The following is a 16,787-nucleotide window of genomic DNA, read 5'->3' as shown; positions in this document are numbered from 1 at the left end:
GGCACCAAACGCCCGTTTCAGATTAGAAAATCTCCAGGTTGGTCGTGTGCTTTTAAACTTTGACGCTCTTCATTCAAAGCAACTTTTTGCTCCAATATGACACACAATCTGGGTCAAAGCTACCCATTATCTGGATGCTGTGCTCCGTGCATCACTTGTCAGGTTTCAGTCCCAGAGGAAGTTTGTGGTGCCGCAGCAGGACGTCCTGCGGTGACCCGCAGCTCCCTCTGGGACGGAAACTTCCTCCCATCATTCCCGTGAAGGTCACAACGCTCTGCTGACCAGGAATGAAGCGCCATCTTCATCCCTCTCTGCCGTCGAGCTGATCAGCTCCATCAGCACCTGCTATCAGCAACAGAAGGAGAATGTGTTCATCTGACTTGTTCTGTCTGAACCTCCTGCAGAACCGAAACAAGGCTTCCTAATGTCAGTTTCCTGTCGAGCTTCGTGTGCTCAGAGTTTTAGTTTCCTAGTTGCTCTTAGCAACAGGAGCAAACAGGTCAATCTGAGGTTCTAAATCATAATATATATAATTACCATGAAAGACACTTCAGTTGAAGGTCATGTCATGACAGCTCAAAGTAAAATCCCGACTGTGATTCCTCCTAAACTTTCGATGACATGAAGACTTTTCTTTTTTGATGATTAGCTATTTAATCGTTGCCTGTTAAGCCGATTAACAGGTGACATCGAATCGCCACGCCGACCGTGACAGAGGACCTGGGCTCTTCAGCTTGTCCAACGCAAGTTCACCTTTCAAACGACCATCAATTGGGCGTCAGCCGCACAACGAGAGGCCTCGTCCATGCAGTCCGATTTCTTCAGAAGCAACCTTTGCACTTTGTGAATGGTGAAAGTCAGGATCGAGTAATAAAACCGGAAGAGATCTGAGGAGATCAGGACGTTTGAACAGCAGCTGCGCAGAAGAAGAAACCAACAGAGGAAATGAAAGCTGGGAACATAAAGACAAGAAGTGTAATTAATGACATTTGAGTAAAAGTAGTATTTGGATCGCTCCTGCATGGATGAAAACAGCTCTGGGTCCATTTTTTTTTTGTTTGTCTGTTTTTTAGAAAAAAAAAATTCTGAGTGGCCGAAGCCTCGACCAGAATCTTGTAAATCAAACCCGACCCCACTGGAATGAGCTTTCACTGTTTGACATCCATTTTGGACCAGAGGGTTCAATTTTGGTTTCATTAGACCAGAGCACCTAGTGCACGACAAGGCTTGTAGCAAACTGCACCACACTTTAAAAAAAAACCTTAAGATGACTGACTGATTTCATTAGAGCCCCAGCTGACGATTATTTTCAGTATCGATTTATTCTGACAATTAATTGAGTAATTGGAATTTTAAAGGGGTGATGCGAATTTCTTTCTTTTAACCACTTAATCTTATTTTGCACAGTATTAAAATTACGTTTAAAAAAATGAAAATAAACAATTCAATATTTATTTTTGGCAGTAAGCAAATAAACCTTTTATTCTCGAAAAGGCCAATGGCCTGGTAAAGGATGCATTCTCAGCTAAATAAATACATAAATGAGTTTTTTCTTCTTCTTCAGTTTGTATTAACCCAGAGCAGGACTAATCGATTACTTCAATTGGCCAGTTAAAACCTTGACAGCAAAAGGTTCTGGGTCCAACACGTTTACACACAGATGCTTTTGATCTATAATGCAACATGTATACATTTGGTGTACAGTTGGTACGCTCCAATTAGTGATTAATCGATTGGTAAATTAGCTGAGGAGTATTTGAATAATCAGTTAATCGCGATTAATCAGATTGATTATTTCAGCTCCATAGATTTTAACCAGTCAACACATTTACATTCAAATCACGGGGAGAAAAAAAAAACCCCACGAGTTTCCCTCTACGTCATCATCATGTAGTTATGTTTGTCGGTTTTCTCGTCCGACGTGGTTTTTTAAAAACCTTGAATAATTTAAGGCGCGTGCGCTTCTGCCTCCGGTCCAATTAGTCGCGGGCTGCGTTGTGTCGTCATGTAACCCGGCTGACAGTCGCTCCCGGTTTCCACGGGTCGGCACCGGAACCGGCTCGCTGACAACCGGACCCCCCGGACCGACCGCCGTGCACGCCTGTCGGGGACGCGCCTTCGCGGTTCCCGGTCCTGCACCGGAGGCGGCGGCAGCATCCTCCTCCTCCTCCTCCTCATCACCAGCACCAGCAGCAGCAGCAGCGGCTGCGGCGGCGGCTCGGTGTCTCCCTCACTTATAACAACGTCTGGGAAGAAGGACGGAGGGACCAGAGGATCTGCGTCCGGCTCCAGCAGCACCGATCACGGATTAAACCGCGTTGACGCGCCGCTGGATCCGCAGCGATAAGGAGCTGAGTGTCTCTCTATGCTGTGATTTCATCTGCTTATGTGAGTTTTATTATTATTATTATTATTATTATTATTATTATTATTATTATTATTATATTATTATTATTATTATTATTCACGCTGCTGTGTCTGGAGAGCAGATCTCAGTTCTGCACCAAGAAAACCTAAAGTGAGGATGAATCGAAGCTTCTTCTTCTTTCTTTCTTTCTTTCTTTTGTTTCCAGTTACACATTTTGAAAGCTTATTTCTCATTTAACGTCACGCACACGCGGAAGCGGCGCGTTTCTCCCGCGCAGCAGGGGGGCCAAACGACGACCGGCTCACACCGCTGAGGAATGGCAAACTGGTTTCTGCTCCAAAGTGCAAACTCGACATGTTTAAGACGCGAAAACGCTACGAACATACAAAGAAAAACACACAAACAAAAAAAGTGACCAAACAGTAGAGAACGAGCATTTTTTCCAAAAAATATTGACTATATAAAATAATCATTTTGATTGCAATTAAAAGACGTGGATGAGTTGATCATCAGCTGCTCCACTTTGCACCTGCAGGGCTGCAGGTCTCAAAGCTTCTTTTGTCAAATTCCTGCTGCTGTAGGAGCTGGAAAGCAAGCAGGGATGGAGGTGTTTGGTGTGTGTGTGTGTGTGTGTGTGTGTGTGTGTGTGTGTGTGTGTGTGTGTGTGTGTGTGTGTGTGTGTGTGTGTGTGTGTGTGTGTGTAAGAGAGAGAGAGATCAGCTGTGGATGCCCTTGCTGTGGAGTCACCTTGACGACCCCTCAGCAGCAGAGAGCTGCCTTTGTCATGCTTCTGCTCGCATTATTCACCTGCCGTCACACGCGGCTCATTCACCTGCAGATGCAGGAGTGTTTTTTAAAAAATTGGAAAGTTTTGCATGGAGCAGTAAAGAAAAACGAGTCTCTTTTAACAGTCGATGGTCACGTTTTTTGAGTGAAATGCTTAAATGTGGTGGTTGGTGAAGCAAGCACATCAACACGGTGCAATGAAAGTGCAGCGTTCTCGTAGAGGCGATGCATAAAAGAGTCAAATTGGCCGTGTAAAGCATAAGCACGGCTTTAAACTTCACTGCAGAACGTTTAAGGTCTCAGCAGCTCAGCATCTCGCCCTGGTAACCCGTCGCCAGGGCGACGTCCTCAGCACCACGGAGAGGAGCGGAGCGGCAGCAGCGGCTTTAGGGAGTGTGAACAACAAACTGGCTTTAATCTGACAGGAACCGGAACGGGGGGGGGACGGGTCTCACAGCCCGGAGTGTGACACGGTTGGACGTGGGAAGCCATTTTCTTCACGGCAGAGCCGAAGAGGGTTGATTGTTTTTCTGAGAACAGAAACACGTTTAAGTAAAAACCTGCCTCACCGCCACCGGTCCGTAAAGTCTGACCAGCCCGGGTCTCTTTCTGCTCTGAAACCGAGTAAAGGTCAAAAGAATCGGCTTCAGACAGCGGCAGGAGAGATGACCTTTAACACGGTGAGGGACTGTTAGGGCTGCGCTTCCTTCAGGCTGGTTTAAGAGACGGTTAGCAATGTCCAGTGCAACGACCCAACTGTAAGCTGTGTTATGTGAAGGTTTGGATAACATATCCTTGTTTTTTTTCTTTAATAGCGGTGCACCAATTGCAGTCGATCGCTGACTGCGGATCTTTTAAAAGTCTAACCTGCCGATTCGCATTTCGTTCCACGCTGATTTTGTTGTTATTGTCTGAAATGTTCTTCAATATAGATCAAGAATGTCACAGAGTGGGCCGCAGTGGGGGGACCATTGTTAACTGCAAACATGCAGACGTGACCTGGTGGGCCTGTCCCTCAATCAATCATCTATGGAAAAGATCGGCTTTACATTGAAGTATCAACCGATCATCCAAAGTCAAGGAAGTCAGGGCAGATTGATCAATGCACCCTTCATTTTTAAACGTAGCTTTTTTGGTATGGATATGGTGAAGATGGCTGTTGACACCAGGAAGGTCCAACCAGAACCAGAGTTTGGATGGTCCACTCATGAATGTGTGAATTGTGAATTAACCAGCTAGCCAGCTGGACTCCCAGTGATGCTTTTGTTTGGAAAGACAGGAAGAATATTTCATGCATGAGCATAGCATATTGAGTTAAACCTTCCATTAAATTCAATAGATTTATTCCATGATCCCTTTAGACGTACACACTGAGTCCATGTGCTGAAACTTTCTTTACAGAGATTTTAGATGACTCTAGATTTATCTCACCACTTGGTACTAAAGTGGAGTTTAAGTCTTGATTTTATTGTATTTTGACAATTTTTAGGTGATTAAAAAGTGACAATCTCATGTTTGCATCATAAATACGTGAAATGAACCTAAGTATTAGACATGTTGAGTTTATTGGCATAAACCCACTATACCATATAGTCATTTTTCTTTGCCATAAAACGACCCTCAGCAGAAAAGAATGTGAAAGTTTTCTTAATGAACAGTTGGAAAAAAAGTATTTTCTGTTTACTGCCAAAGGAACAAACTTGAAATTAAGAGTGTGAAGTCGGAGCGTTGCAGAAAGCAGCGGCAGGAAGGTGCAATAAGCTTCAAGAAGAATCCAACTGAAGCTGATTTAGCTAAAGGTTCTGCTCTCTGAAAGGACTCTGGGTGGACATTTGGGCTTTCACCACGACTTTCTTGTCTTTGACGTTCTGGGGACCGGTTCTTCTGAACTCTTTCGGTGTCCGGGCCGAGACTCTTAACTGTCCCCCGACGTTGAAGCGATAATTCCCTGGAGCCGCCGGCGACACAGACACCACTCATCGTCATCGTCAACAAACAGCGTCTCTGTTGTCCGCGGGCAGACGGCCGGTGTCGCATCGTGAGCTGACATGACGGCCCAGTACCACCGCTGGAGTCGGTGCAGCAGAATTTGACACCGCTCCAGAGGTTAGCTTCGTTTAGCCTGAGCGCGGTGTCGGCTGTGGACTGTGAGGACGGAGGGGCCTTTGGGTGGTTGTGGAGGACCCACTTGTTCCTCCGCTACTGAGCGACAGAGACACAGAAACTCCCTCTTGGGTCTCAAGCCGGAGTGAAAATGGCCTCATCCTTCTCCCCCGTCCCCATTATATGTCCCACGTGTCACTGCGCCGCGCAGCGAATAGCGGGCCTGTGATGCGATTAGCCGTCCTCTTCATGTCTTCGGCGGATTCCGCCGCGCCACCTCACGAACGTTAATCGACCCCACGCCGCACAGCTCAACGGGGACGTCTGTCGCTAATTGCGGTGGCATTTTCAGATGCGGTGGGAGCATTGGAAGGATTGCCCACCAGAGAGATGCCTCCAACAGCATTTTCTGTGTGTGTGTGTGTTGGGGAGCATTTGTGTCTCTCTCTTCCTGTTTGTGTGTCCCTGGTTCACAGAAAAGTCCCGGCAGCCGCCTGACACTGTGGAAACAACAACAGCAACAACAACAAAACTATATAAAGGCCTGCATTCATCTGGCTATTTCACCTTTACTAGAGAGTTCATTCACAATTCTGATGTGTTTACCTGCAGTTGTGTGGTTTCATGGTTAAACACCAGTAGACGCTTTTCTATCCCCATCCTGGGAGAAGACATTTAAGGATGTGTTTTCATTAGCTTGTGTGCAGCTATGCAGTTATAAATGGGATCTGTTTAGGTTTTTCTTTTATGGCTTGTTGCTATGGTGAGCGGCTAAGGGTGGGGTCTAGTTAGTAGCTGACCTTGCAGTCAGATGATTAACGTCGATATTTAAACAGAGATTTAGTTTATGTCATTCAGAAGATCTGCTACTGCACTGTTGTGGATTTTTGAGGATCACTGACCTTTTAGGCGCTCTCAGACTTGTAGCGTTAGCGCAGCTAGCATGCCGCTTCCTTCAGGACTTATTTCCTGTCTGCTTGCTCCATAAATGTTTTAGTTGGCCTTCTTGGCTAAAAAAATTGCACATATATTTTTCTGGATGCATCGGCTGAGCGTCATCAATTTTATGCACAAAAGGTATCTGGATATTTTTCTCTTTTATGTTTTTAGCATCCATAAAGTGCATGGCTTTATTAGAGACGGTCAAGCGTTGCACTGTTTAAGGAAACATCGGCACCTTCCTGTTAGCTCCAAGCTAATATTCAAATTAGGATATCATCAAAAGAGGAAAAAACAAGATATTTGTTTTTTGTTCTTTCTCATACTCTGTAGAGAATACAGTATAAATATATATTTTGTGGTAGCTGGGATTGCCTCAGCAAGATAATTTTGGATGCCACCCTTCTCAAAGGTCGTCCTCGCCCTGATTGAGGTCAACACAAGGATCTTTGTTAGAGACGCGGAGAGAGAGAGAAACAGAGAGAGGAGACACCAGCTGGGTATTGATCTAAAGACGCAGCATTCAGACTGACTTCTGGCTCTGAACCAATTTTTTCCCCTCCATCTCTCCTCACAGCTGGTTCTTATTGGCTGTCACTGAAATCTGACTCAGAGAATCACAACCAGCCCAGTGTGAGCAGCAGGACAGTGTCTGGGCTGAACACACACACACCCACACAGACACGCACACACACGCTTACAGAAGAGTCGCCAGTGCGTTTGCTTCTTTTGATTGCAGATAGATATTTTCAAGCTGCACCGCTGAGATCTTCTAAACCAGATGCTCTTAAAGCTGGAGTTTTACTCGGGGAAACATTCCTGTCCTTCAGAATAAAACGTTTTTGACATGCGAGATCGAAAAAAAAAAAATCTGATTTCACTCGACGAGACATTAGTTATTGAATATGTCTAACACAAGGAGACTAATGGCTGGGAGGTTTCTAATTTTATGTCTTCTTCCACTTGTTCTGTTTCGTCTTGACGGTGCCATCGCTTCCTCTGCCATGCGTGTCTTTGTGCCGACATCTCTGTCCGCACAGACGCTGTTCAGGTGACTACATTCCTCAACATGCATTATTAATGCATTAATGGAAATAATAAAACTGAACAATTACGTCATCTGTTTGTAGATCGATACAAACGGTTAGGGTTATTGTAGTTTCCAAGAAATGCTCTCTGTTGATTCATCGACATTTAAAAACCACAGATAGATTTTTAATAGTGAGGCCTTTTTCTTCACCCAGGGCTTACATTTTAATTTACACATGAAATAGACCTGGCACAAGTTTCCCTCAACTGCGAGGAAGTCAAATTGTCTTTCAAAAGGCCTTTTTCTAAAGATATTTTGGCACTAGAGGCCTTCCTTCAGTTGAGCAGTAAGTAGACGGAAGAGTCAAATCGTCCGAGACTTGGAATCGAACCCAGAAAAATGGCGTCAAAGACCATAGCCTCAGTGTTGCTCTACCAAAATGGTCCTTTTCAGAGCAGCGGCTGACCCGACTCCCCCGGGAGGTTTTCCTCCAAAGCGACATTGTTCTGCTTGCTAGCTTCTCCAAACAAGACTTTTGAGCACCCCTCACAGTTCCCACCTCAGCAAAACAAAGTGTCCCTTTAATGGTCTCTAAACAAACAGATCTGCAGCAGGACATTGTGTGTCTCTCCTCAGCAGAGGTGATGAAACTGTTAAAGTAAGGAGGGCAGCTTCTCCTTGGTAGAAGTGTGTGTGGTTGTAGGAGAGGTGGATGTGTTTCCAGCATTAGCCTCAGTGAACCCCCAACCTCCACTTCCCTCCTCCTCCTCATGTTAATGGAGACAAAGTCATTACTGTCACTCAAACCACAAAGCCGTCTTAGCTTTTAGACTCGCACTGCGGCTCTCCACGTATCGGTGTGGATTCGGGCTTTCACAATCCATTTGTACGTCAGTGTTGTGTCTTTTTTTTTTTTTCTCTCCTCGACTCAAAGATCTGTGCTAATGTTCCTGTTAGTTCTGACTCAAATAGCAGAATTTTAAATACACTTTTGTTCAAGGAAGACAAGACGGACGTCGAATGTCTTCTAATGTTTCGCTGTCTTAAAACTGGCTGAACGTCAGAGCACTGCATTGCAAATCCGGTGTGGTCTGTTCCACGGTGTGTCCCACATTTCACCCACTGGCCACTGGAACGAGGCACCAACCTTTCTGCAAGAGCGAGCAGGAATGGGCGAGACATGATTGGATGTTTTTATTGTGTAAGAACAGAGTCACCTTGATTAAAATGTGTTGCAATATTGTCTTTCCGTGCCTCTGATGCTACATGCTAATGATGTGTAGCATCATATTGGATTTTTGATCGATATCCGATATGCCGATAAACTAAAACTCATTTGGCCGAGAACCGATGCCGATATTTTTTCCAATAAGAATATGGCTTTCTCTATTCAAATACTGCATCATCTTAGTCAATGTGACCTGCTGTTCTGGTTTACAAGAAATGCTGGTTCATTAACATTCAATGAATCAACCTTTGGACAGATGAGTAACATATACAAGGAGGCTAAGAAATGATGTCACACTTTCAACTTGCACTATGCTTAATGTCAATTTTATTCATGACGTTTGCTCTCTCTGAGACAATAATGACATTCAAACAGCACAAATTTGACGTTGTGCTGAGCTGCAGGCATCATAGCCACTGGTTTAGCATATAGAAGCAACACCATTCGTATCGGTGAGCTATTTTGACGGAATGGCCGATGTCCAGTATTAAATTTCACAGCTTTCATACATTTACGCCTGCAAACAGAGCATGCAGAGGATTCAGATAAATCGCTAGGCTAACATTAGCACGTTTTTTTCTGTTTGGATACAACTAACCAGGAAATGCACGTGTCTGCCTTTTTTTTCTACATTTTTTACTTTTAGCATCATTGTAAAGGGTGAAAAGCACTTCGATATGCTACGGAACACACATTTGTAATTATCAGCTGCATTACCTGTTTGTCCCGTAATAAATACAGTTTCGCAAGTCGCGATTTGTTGATATTTGTTGATTTGTTTTGACCAGGAAAACCACAGCCGCACATCTCAGACAGCAGAGCGACGACGCTGAACTAAAATCACAAGCTGGACGTCCCAGCTTGTGATTTTATTTCCTTCTTTTTTTTTTAAAGCAACCCTGGTTTAGTTTCTGCAGCAACCAGTTGACGAGATGATTAATCAAGTGAGCTGGAGTTTGTTTTGAAGGGGGAAACGTGCACATTTATTGGCAGCTCTGTCTCATTTGGAGTTTTGTCTGGTTTTGCTGGTTTATTTGTTAATAGCGTGTGTGATTTCAGCATCACACGAACGCACGCGCGCGCGCACGCACACACACACACAGCTCTTTGAGCGGATGCACATCAAAGGCTGCTCGACCAACAGCGAGATGGAGGAAGCAGCCGGAGGGGAGCGGAGGGGCTGCAGCGACAGAAGTGCTGTCTGATTCACACAATGGCGCATGCGTGCGTATTGTTTTGTGTGTGTTTTTTCTAAGTGTATGCGCGTGTGTGTGTGTGTGTGTGTGTGTGTGTGTGTCTTTTTTTTTTCTGGCTACACTTCAAGTAAATCTGATTTGTGCTGAAAGCTGCAGAGGAGTGCAGCAGGAAAGAGGATTTAACTTCCTGTCTGTCTGAGGCAGAGGCTGATAACGGGGCGGCGACACACACACACACACACACACACACACACACACACACACACACACTCTTCATATTAATGACTCCGTGTGGGTCGGAGGAGTCCAACTTTTAGCTCTCACTCGTATTAAAAGTTTCAAATGAAAACAATTCATCACCATTAATTATTCACATTTAGCAAAATGTCAGACTGACATGTGCGAATGTTATTGCTGACGTCATACCGCGCAGCGCAACAAGCACAGATCCTCCACCACGAGTAACAGCGAGCACAAATATCTATTTTCTATCTTCATGCTTGTTTGAGAAATCCTTTAATCTCTATGGCAACCAAACACTTGCACACTCCGAGGGACGCCTTTTCTACTGAGCTCCTCCTCTGAGCTGCAGTTTCCAAGCCAAACTTCTTCCTCACAGAGCAAACCTTCTCCACTCAGCTCCTTCAGACTAGCCAGCAGCAATTAGCAAACACCTGGTGGAGCTGAGCTCAATATAGGAGCTACTTCTCAGAGCAACAATGTTGAACACGATGTTAAAGGTTTAGTAGAGGAGCCATGATGTGACGACTTCCTGACGGCGGAGCTTCAGAAAGAGCAGGAGCTTCTTAAAGAGACAGAGGTCCAATTTCAAGGCGTTACATTACAAAGTCATATTTCTTTTAAGTCATGTTTGATTCATGCTGCATTTTAACTGCATTTTTTTTTCTTTTACATGAAATGGCAGCAGGTGACTGGAAAATACAGCACTGCCCCTTTAATAGGGCAAATATCCTGGACCTGTTTATGTTTTTTATCTGCAGAGTTTAGAGATTTTTCTTTTATCTATAAATATTGCATGTTAAATTGTTGGAAACATTTGAATATTTTTTTTCTGTTTTAAATTGGATTCAAATATTAGAATTTCAACCACTGCTGGGCACCGTCGCGGCCCGCAGCTAATCCATCCCTGGCTGCAGCCGCTCCCGGCCGTTTGAGACGGCGGCAGGGTGCCGGTCTGCTCGGGATGCCCGAAGCGGGCCGAGCGTTTATTCTTCCTGGGCTTTTTCTGTTTGCTGCAGATGAAATGCATCACCCGCTCTCCTTCCTCTCCTCTCCCTGCAGCTGAATGCTTTTAAATCTAAAAGGCCGGAGTCAAGTAGTGCGCGCGGCCCGGAGCCGAAGGCGCTAACGCTTTCGTCTTTATGGCAGCGTTTGGGTCTGGTGCTCCGATTGTTGTTGCAGGAGAGAACTCATCCCAGGTCCAGGGATTAAATCTATAATAATCACATTTTGTCAGACTTTGCTCTGTTCTGTTTACCCATGCAGAGAGGCAGAGGCAGCCAGAGAGAGAGAGATGCAGAGTTTAATGCAGTACCGGACACTGCAGACTGTGTCTGTTAGGGATATTTATTGATTTATCAACGTAACGTTCACGTAACTCTACATAAAGGTGGTCAGAGATGGCAGCGCAGCATCCTGCAAATCATCACCGCTCATTAAAAGTCATAAAAGAAGAACAAACCAAGTGGAATTCCCTTTCATCTCCACAGATGAGACGATAAAGCTAAACTTTGAGACAGGCGGTCTCATTTCTTTCAGTAAACGCTCTGAGAAAAAGTCCGTTCTATTTCACAGCCTCGCTGCAGTGGAAACAGTAAAAGCCTTCATGTGCAGGTCTGTTCAAAGCGAGCCAACTTAAATGCTTTAAAGGGACGGGTTTATGCAAAATTGACTTTTTTTCAGCCTTACATTATGCCATAAAGTTATTCTCTCGTCAAAAACGTACTTGGAGTCTTGCCTTGATTCTTTCGTGAATGGATGTCTAAGAAATCCTCTAATCTCCATGGCAACCTCTCAGAGCAGCCCTCCCCTCCTTTAGTCGGCTCCTTCAGACTAGTCAGCAGCAATTAGCAAACACCTGGTGGAGCTGATCATCAGCTGAGCTCATTATAGGAGCTACTTCTCAATGAAACACTGGTAAGAAATGTTGAGGGGTTAATAGAGGAGTGAGGTGAGGACTTCCTGTAGGCGGAGTTTCAGAAAGAGCAGCAGATTCTTAAAGAGACAGAGGCCCAATTTTAAGTTGTTAAATTGCAAAGTCAGCTTTCTTTTAAGTCATGTTTGATATTCAATATTTACAATACATCCAATATTTATGATAGATTCTTAACAACTAATGGTAATATAGATACTTGATTCTAAACGGCTTTATGGGCCTGAAAAACAAATGAACACTGCCCCTTTAATAAGTAAACATCCAATCACGGCGATTAGTGGCTATAATAATGGTATTTAGTTTCTAATTAATGATAAATGTGAGGGAGCCATGTTTTCTGATGTGAGGCAACTTAAGATAAATATTCTGCGTTGTTCACAGTATCATAGTATCTATACCAAATTTATAGTATTAAACAATTATTCCTGCTGATGCTAACATATCATCAGTTATAATATTTCAGGAAAAATATTCTGTCGCCTCATGACACAAATTGTGGATGTTTCCTCTGTTTAACTTCAGGGTCAAATAAATCATTCTTTGGGTTGTTTGTGTTAAGCAGTCGCTCTCGCTCTTCACATTAAGCCGACTTTACACCAATAACATGACTGCACCCTTCACTCTGCAGTCTCACATTTAGCTGCATGCTTGGACTATTCCACTTTGTATTTCTATTTGCAGCCAAGAGCATTTCTGTCTCGGTGAGAAGCTCCTCCAGGCGGCGACACCAGATTTCCTGAGTGTTGCGGTAAAAAGATTTTCACAAGTTTCCTCTGTGTGTGCTGACGGCTGGACGTCACCTGTTCACACACACACACTCAGACACACACACGCGGAAATCAGAAGTACTAGTGTTTTATTTTGGGTAATTTAAACGTTCTCTAGGCAGTTCCAATGGGCAGAGATCTTTACTAAATTAAAGTTTATTGGTCTTTGATGGGAAAAATTTATATCATTTTGTCATTTTCAATGCAGTATTTTAAAATGGCCTCAAAATGACAATATTATCGTTTATCGCACCAACTTCTGGGACAATTTATCATCCAGAAAGATTTTTTTATCGTCTAGACAGTGAAAATTGTTTTTTGAAAGAAATTTTTAAAAAAGCAAAAAAAAGCAGTAAATTCATTTTGTTGATAAGCTGCATCAACAAAACACAGCCAAAGGTTTGCAGTTTAAAATTGCTGCTGGTCGAAAAAAAAAAAAAAAGCAATTTGTTTGCAAAACAAGATATTTCTTCGTTTTTCCTCCCACTGAATTTCCACCAGTACGTTGACCAGGCGGAGGAAATACGAAGCTGTTGTTTGAAGAGTCAAACAGCTAAAAATTTATTTAGAATGAAAAAAAAAAAAAAAAAAAACAACACTGTTGGTGCTCTCTTGCTTCAGCCTTGTTCTCCGATCCTGATGGCGCCTCGTGTTGCTGCGGGCGGGACGCACCGAGACAGAGTACAAGCAAACCCAGCCAGAAGGCACGTTTTCAATTAGCTGCTTTTAATCAGAAATCACATCAGACAAAGTCATGATTCCTGTAATTGGAGGAAACGGCGAGAGTTAGTTCTGAAACGCGGCCATGCGGATAATTGGTTGACCCCCCGTCGTTTCTGTGGCACTTCTACTCCATCAAAACGCATTTGGCATCGTGGAATCTGAACGCAGATCGCAGTGATGCAATAAAACCCAGTGTAGCTGAGCTCTGCTGCTTGTGTATGCTTCTGTGTGTGCGCGTGCGTATGACGCGGCACGCCCTGCGAAAGCCTCAGTTTGAGATCCGCGGACAGTGAGGAATGAGGCTTCATTACCGAGCCGACCGCTGTGGACAAAGAAGACGGATAATTACACCGTCCGGCGGCGGAACAAAAGAGGGAACAAGCCGCTCGCGGCATCATCCACCTCCCTGCAGTATCTCTGCTGCTCAGGCCTAATGAGCGACACGCTCTCCACCGGTTGCTCTGCTCATGTTGGCTGAGTCTGTGCCAGCGTGGAGACGAGTCGAGACAGCTGAGACCGAGGTGTTCCCTCCAGATGTGATGGCTCCTTTAAAGGTGCAGTGTTGTGTGAGATTTTTACAGCTTTACCTCGTGTCATCACGTTATTCCCTCATCAAAAACATACCTGGAGGGTGTTTGAGAAATCCTTTAATCTCCATGACAACCGTTTAGCTGTGCAAAACGCCTGGATGGACTTAGCCCCGCCTTCGAGTCGAAGCTCCTCCTTACAATTTCCAACCTTTTGAGCTTAATGTCAGTTTAGGTGTCTTTTCATTCTGCTTATGTAAACATGAGACATTTTTCCTTTTCCTCCCATTGGAAACGGACTCTCAGTATTTTCCCTCAGCAGTACGGTTTCTCCTGACCGCCGCCCGACTCTGTTGGACTCCGTTGACATCAGAACGCCGTGTTTGTGCCTTCGTTTCTCGTGGCGACTTTTATTTCCACTGCTGACATAAAGTCAGGTTGGGATGGACTTCTCAATCTTTCCCACTCAGCGAGAGCCAGCAGGTCTATCGTCACGGTGACATGTCCGTAGCGGCTCGCCCTCCTGCTCAGGTAGAGTTAGACCTTCTGCCCTTTGAGATGCGATGACGTTAAGATGGCATGTTTACATCTGAGCTGTCCCGACGTGGAGCACAGGAAGTCCGCTGGGACGTCAGAGTTCATCTCTCAAACTTTCCGACTGAGGAGGGAAGCAGCCGCAGGGCAGAGAGGAGCGGGAGGTTAAGCGGCCTCATCTCTGCTCCTCCTGTGTTTGGTGGCGTCCATCCTGTCCGTGGCGTGTAGAGCACGGCCGCCTCGCTTGCTCTACACTCAGTTTATAGCCGCCGACTGTGTGGCGCTGCGGCTTTGTGTCGTCTTCTGTGACTCCAGCCTGTCAGACGGAGAGGAAGACATAGAAAAAACAGGACAGCTGCAGGTTTTCCTAAGTCATATTTACTCCATCTTTTAAATATATGCGAGTTAACAGGTTGCTAAGCAACAGCAAGCAACAGAGCGGTAGTGTTATTTGTGTTGTGAACTCGTTTGCTTTCTCAACTTTTATTTGTTTGATCAGTTACTCGGTAGCACAATCGTTCATATAGAGACTTTTTGTTGGTTGGTTGAAAGAGGCACTTCAGAGAGCAGACATGGTATTTTTTTGTTACATAGATATTTTATGGATAGATATACTTTACTGCAAACTAGTAACATAAAAGAACTAACAGTAACACATAAAAGAAAAAGTATACATAAAAATAAATCCAACCTTTTCCGGATGCAGCTTCCAAAGTGCAGATTTATGACACAATATTCAGCTTCAGTCAGTAACAGGACGACTCCATAATCAGACTATTTAGACACATAAAGTTTCTTAAAACATCCAGCAAAGAGCTGAGACCAGCAGGGTTCACACGATCCCCCTAAAAAGGTTTTTGAACCTGAATTTTGTTTGGTAGAAAACAGCTCTGCGAGGATTAGCTGTTAGCCTTAGCATCTTAGCTGCAGCAGCTGAGATGGCAACTGGTAAGAAAACCTGGGTCAAAAAATCTGAACTATCCCTGTAAGACGGTGTCTTTATATTTAATAACAATGTCTTATTACTTCTAATAATTGATGCAACTCCTGGACATATTAATGAATTGTCCAACTGTTGCTGTTCACCAAAACTGCTCCACCCGGGGTTCTTAACGAGTCTTAAAGGGCCAGTGTTATTAAAACTAGGTGCTCACAAGTAGAGCTCGTCGCTCCATCTCCTGAATAAGACGCCGTCGTCTCTGACGGCTAACAGGTAATTGATAGCGCCAAGACGAAATTATGGCGCTAGCAATGCAGCGACGGATTTACTTGATTTTTTTTTTACTGCATGAACAAACTTTTTCACGTGATTTTAATTTGACTTCTTATTTAATGGAAACACCACAATTGCAAAACTGTGGGGGGAGTGTGGGGGGCGTGTTTTTTTTTAGAGTGATATATGCAAAGATTTAGGCACATTTGTGATGGAAACAATGTAATAACAAAATAAGACTCTTCCCTCAGTAACACCTTCAACACAAGACAGTTTAGCATCTTTTATTTTCACACATAAAATGAAACCGTTACTGCGAATTAAATCAGAGCAGTTATTTTTTATAGAATTGGTTTTGATTTCAAATTAAACTATGGTCTCTACGTCTGTTTGCTCTCTGATGACCTGACAAATAAAAGCAGAGTCATTTGTTGTGCGCATTAGCATGCAGCACAGGCCCCCTTGTGTTAAGGTCGCACTTCTGCATAAATGTGTATTTCCATCATCGGCTGCCGGCTTGGATGGGGGTGAAGAAGAAAAAAAGTAGCATTCCTCCCTCCCCCTTCAGGATTGTCTCCGTGTTTCTTTGTGAGAAATCTTTAACCAACCACTGAGCCTGCGGGGCCTCTGAGGATGAAAACACATTTTTTCTCACACTTTCTCTTATCTTTCTCTCTAATTTTCTCAAACGCACACGCATCGGTATGCACACACGCTCCCAACGCGGTGGGGTTATTTTTCCAAGCGAAGGCTGTAATGTGTGCAGTGATATCCAGCCGAAAAGAGGGAGGGGGAGCATGGGGGATGGTTTAAGTTTTAATGAGTTATGCAGGAGGAAGGCCTCGTCTCGTTATTTTATTGGAAACACTCGGGTGCACAGGGCAAAATCTATAATCCTCTTTATTGAAGGGAGTCTTTGTGGATGTCCTATGGGACTGCCATGCAGTGTGTGTGTGTGTGTGTGTGTGTGTGTGTGTGTGTGTGTGTGTGTGTGTGGTGGGGTGATGGAGCTGCCGTGAAATCTCTTTGTTCTCATTCAGGAATATTTCCATTTAAGCTCTCTGGGATAATCAGCTGTGGCTCATTGGAAAGCAGCAGTACAAGTGAATGATGACTTATTCCACAGTTCAATTTGAGCGTCAAAGGCAGACATTTATTCTCTACTCGTCCGAACCGTTCACGTGTGTGAGACCGCGC

General features: G+C 44.2%; 1 protein-coding gene across 1 annotated transcript in view; it reads left to right on the top strand.

Moving 5' to 3' along the window:
• The first annotated feature begins 2,018 nt into the window (after positions 1–2,018).
• The window catches only part of LOC129361237 (ecto-NOX disulfide-thiol exchanger 1-like), a 71,039-nt gene continuing 56,270 nt past the window's right edge, over positions 2,019–16,787 (top strand). The window contains 1 exon segment of the mRNA XM_055031983.1: positions 2,019–2,388. The gene's annotated coding sequence lies outside the window, so the exon portion shown is untranslated.

The sequence above is a fragment of the Poeciliopsis prolifica genome, unplaced genomic scaffold, assembly GCF_027474105.1.
Source record: "Poeciliopsis prolifica strain line A6 unplaced genomic scaffold, Auburn_PproV2 SCAFFOLD007, whole genome shotgun sequence".
Classification (NCBI taxonomy): domain Eukaryota; kingdom Metazoa; phylum Chordata; class Actinopteri; order Cyprinodontiformes; family Poeciliidae; genus Poeciliopsis; species Poeciliopsis prolifica.
The sequence above is the reverse complement of the archived record's forward strand: the minus strand, read 5'-3'. Positions and strand labels throughout refer to the sequence as shown.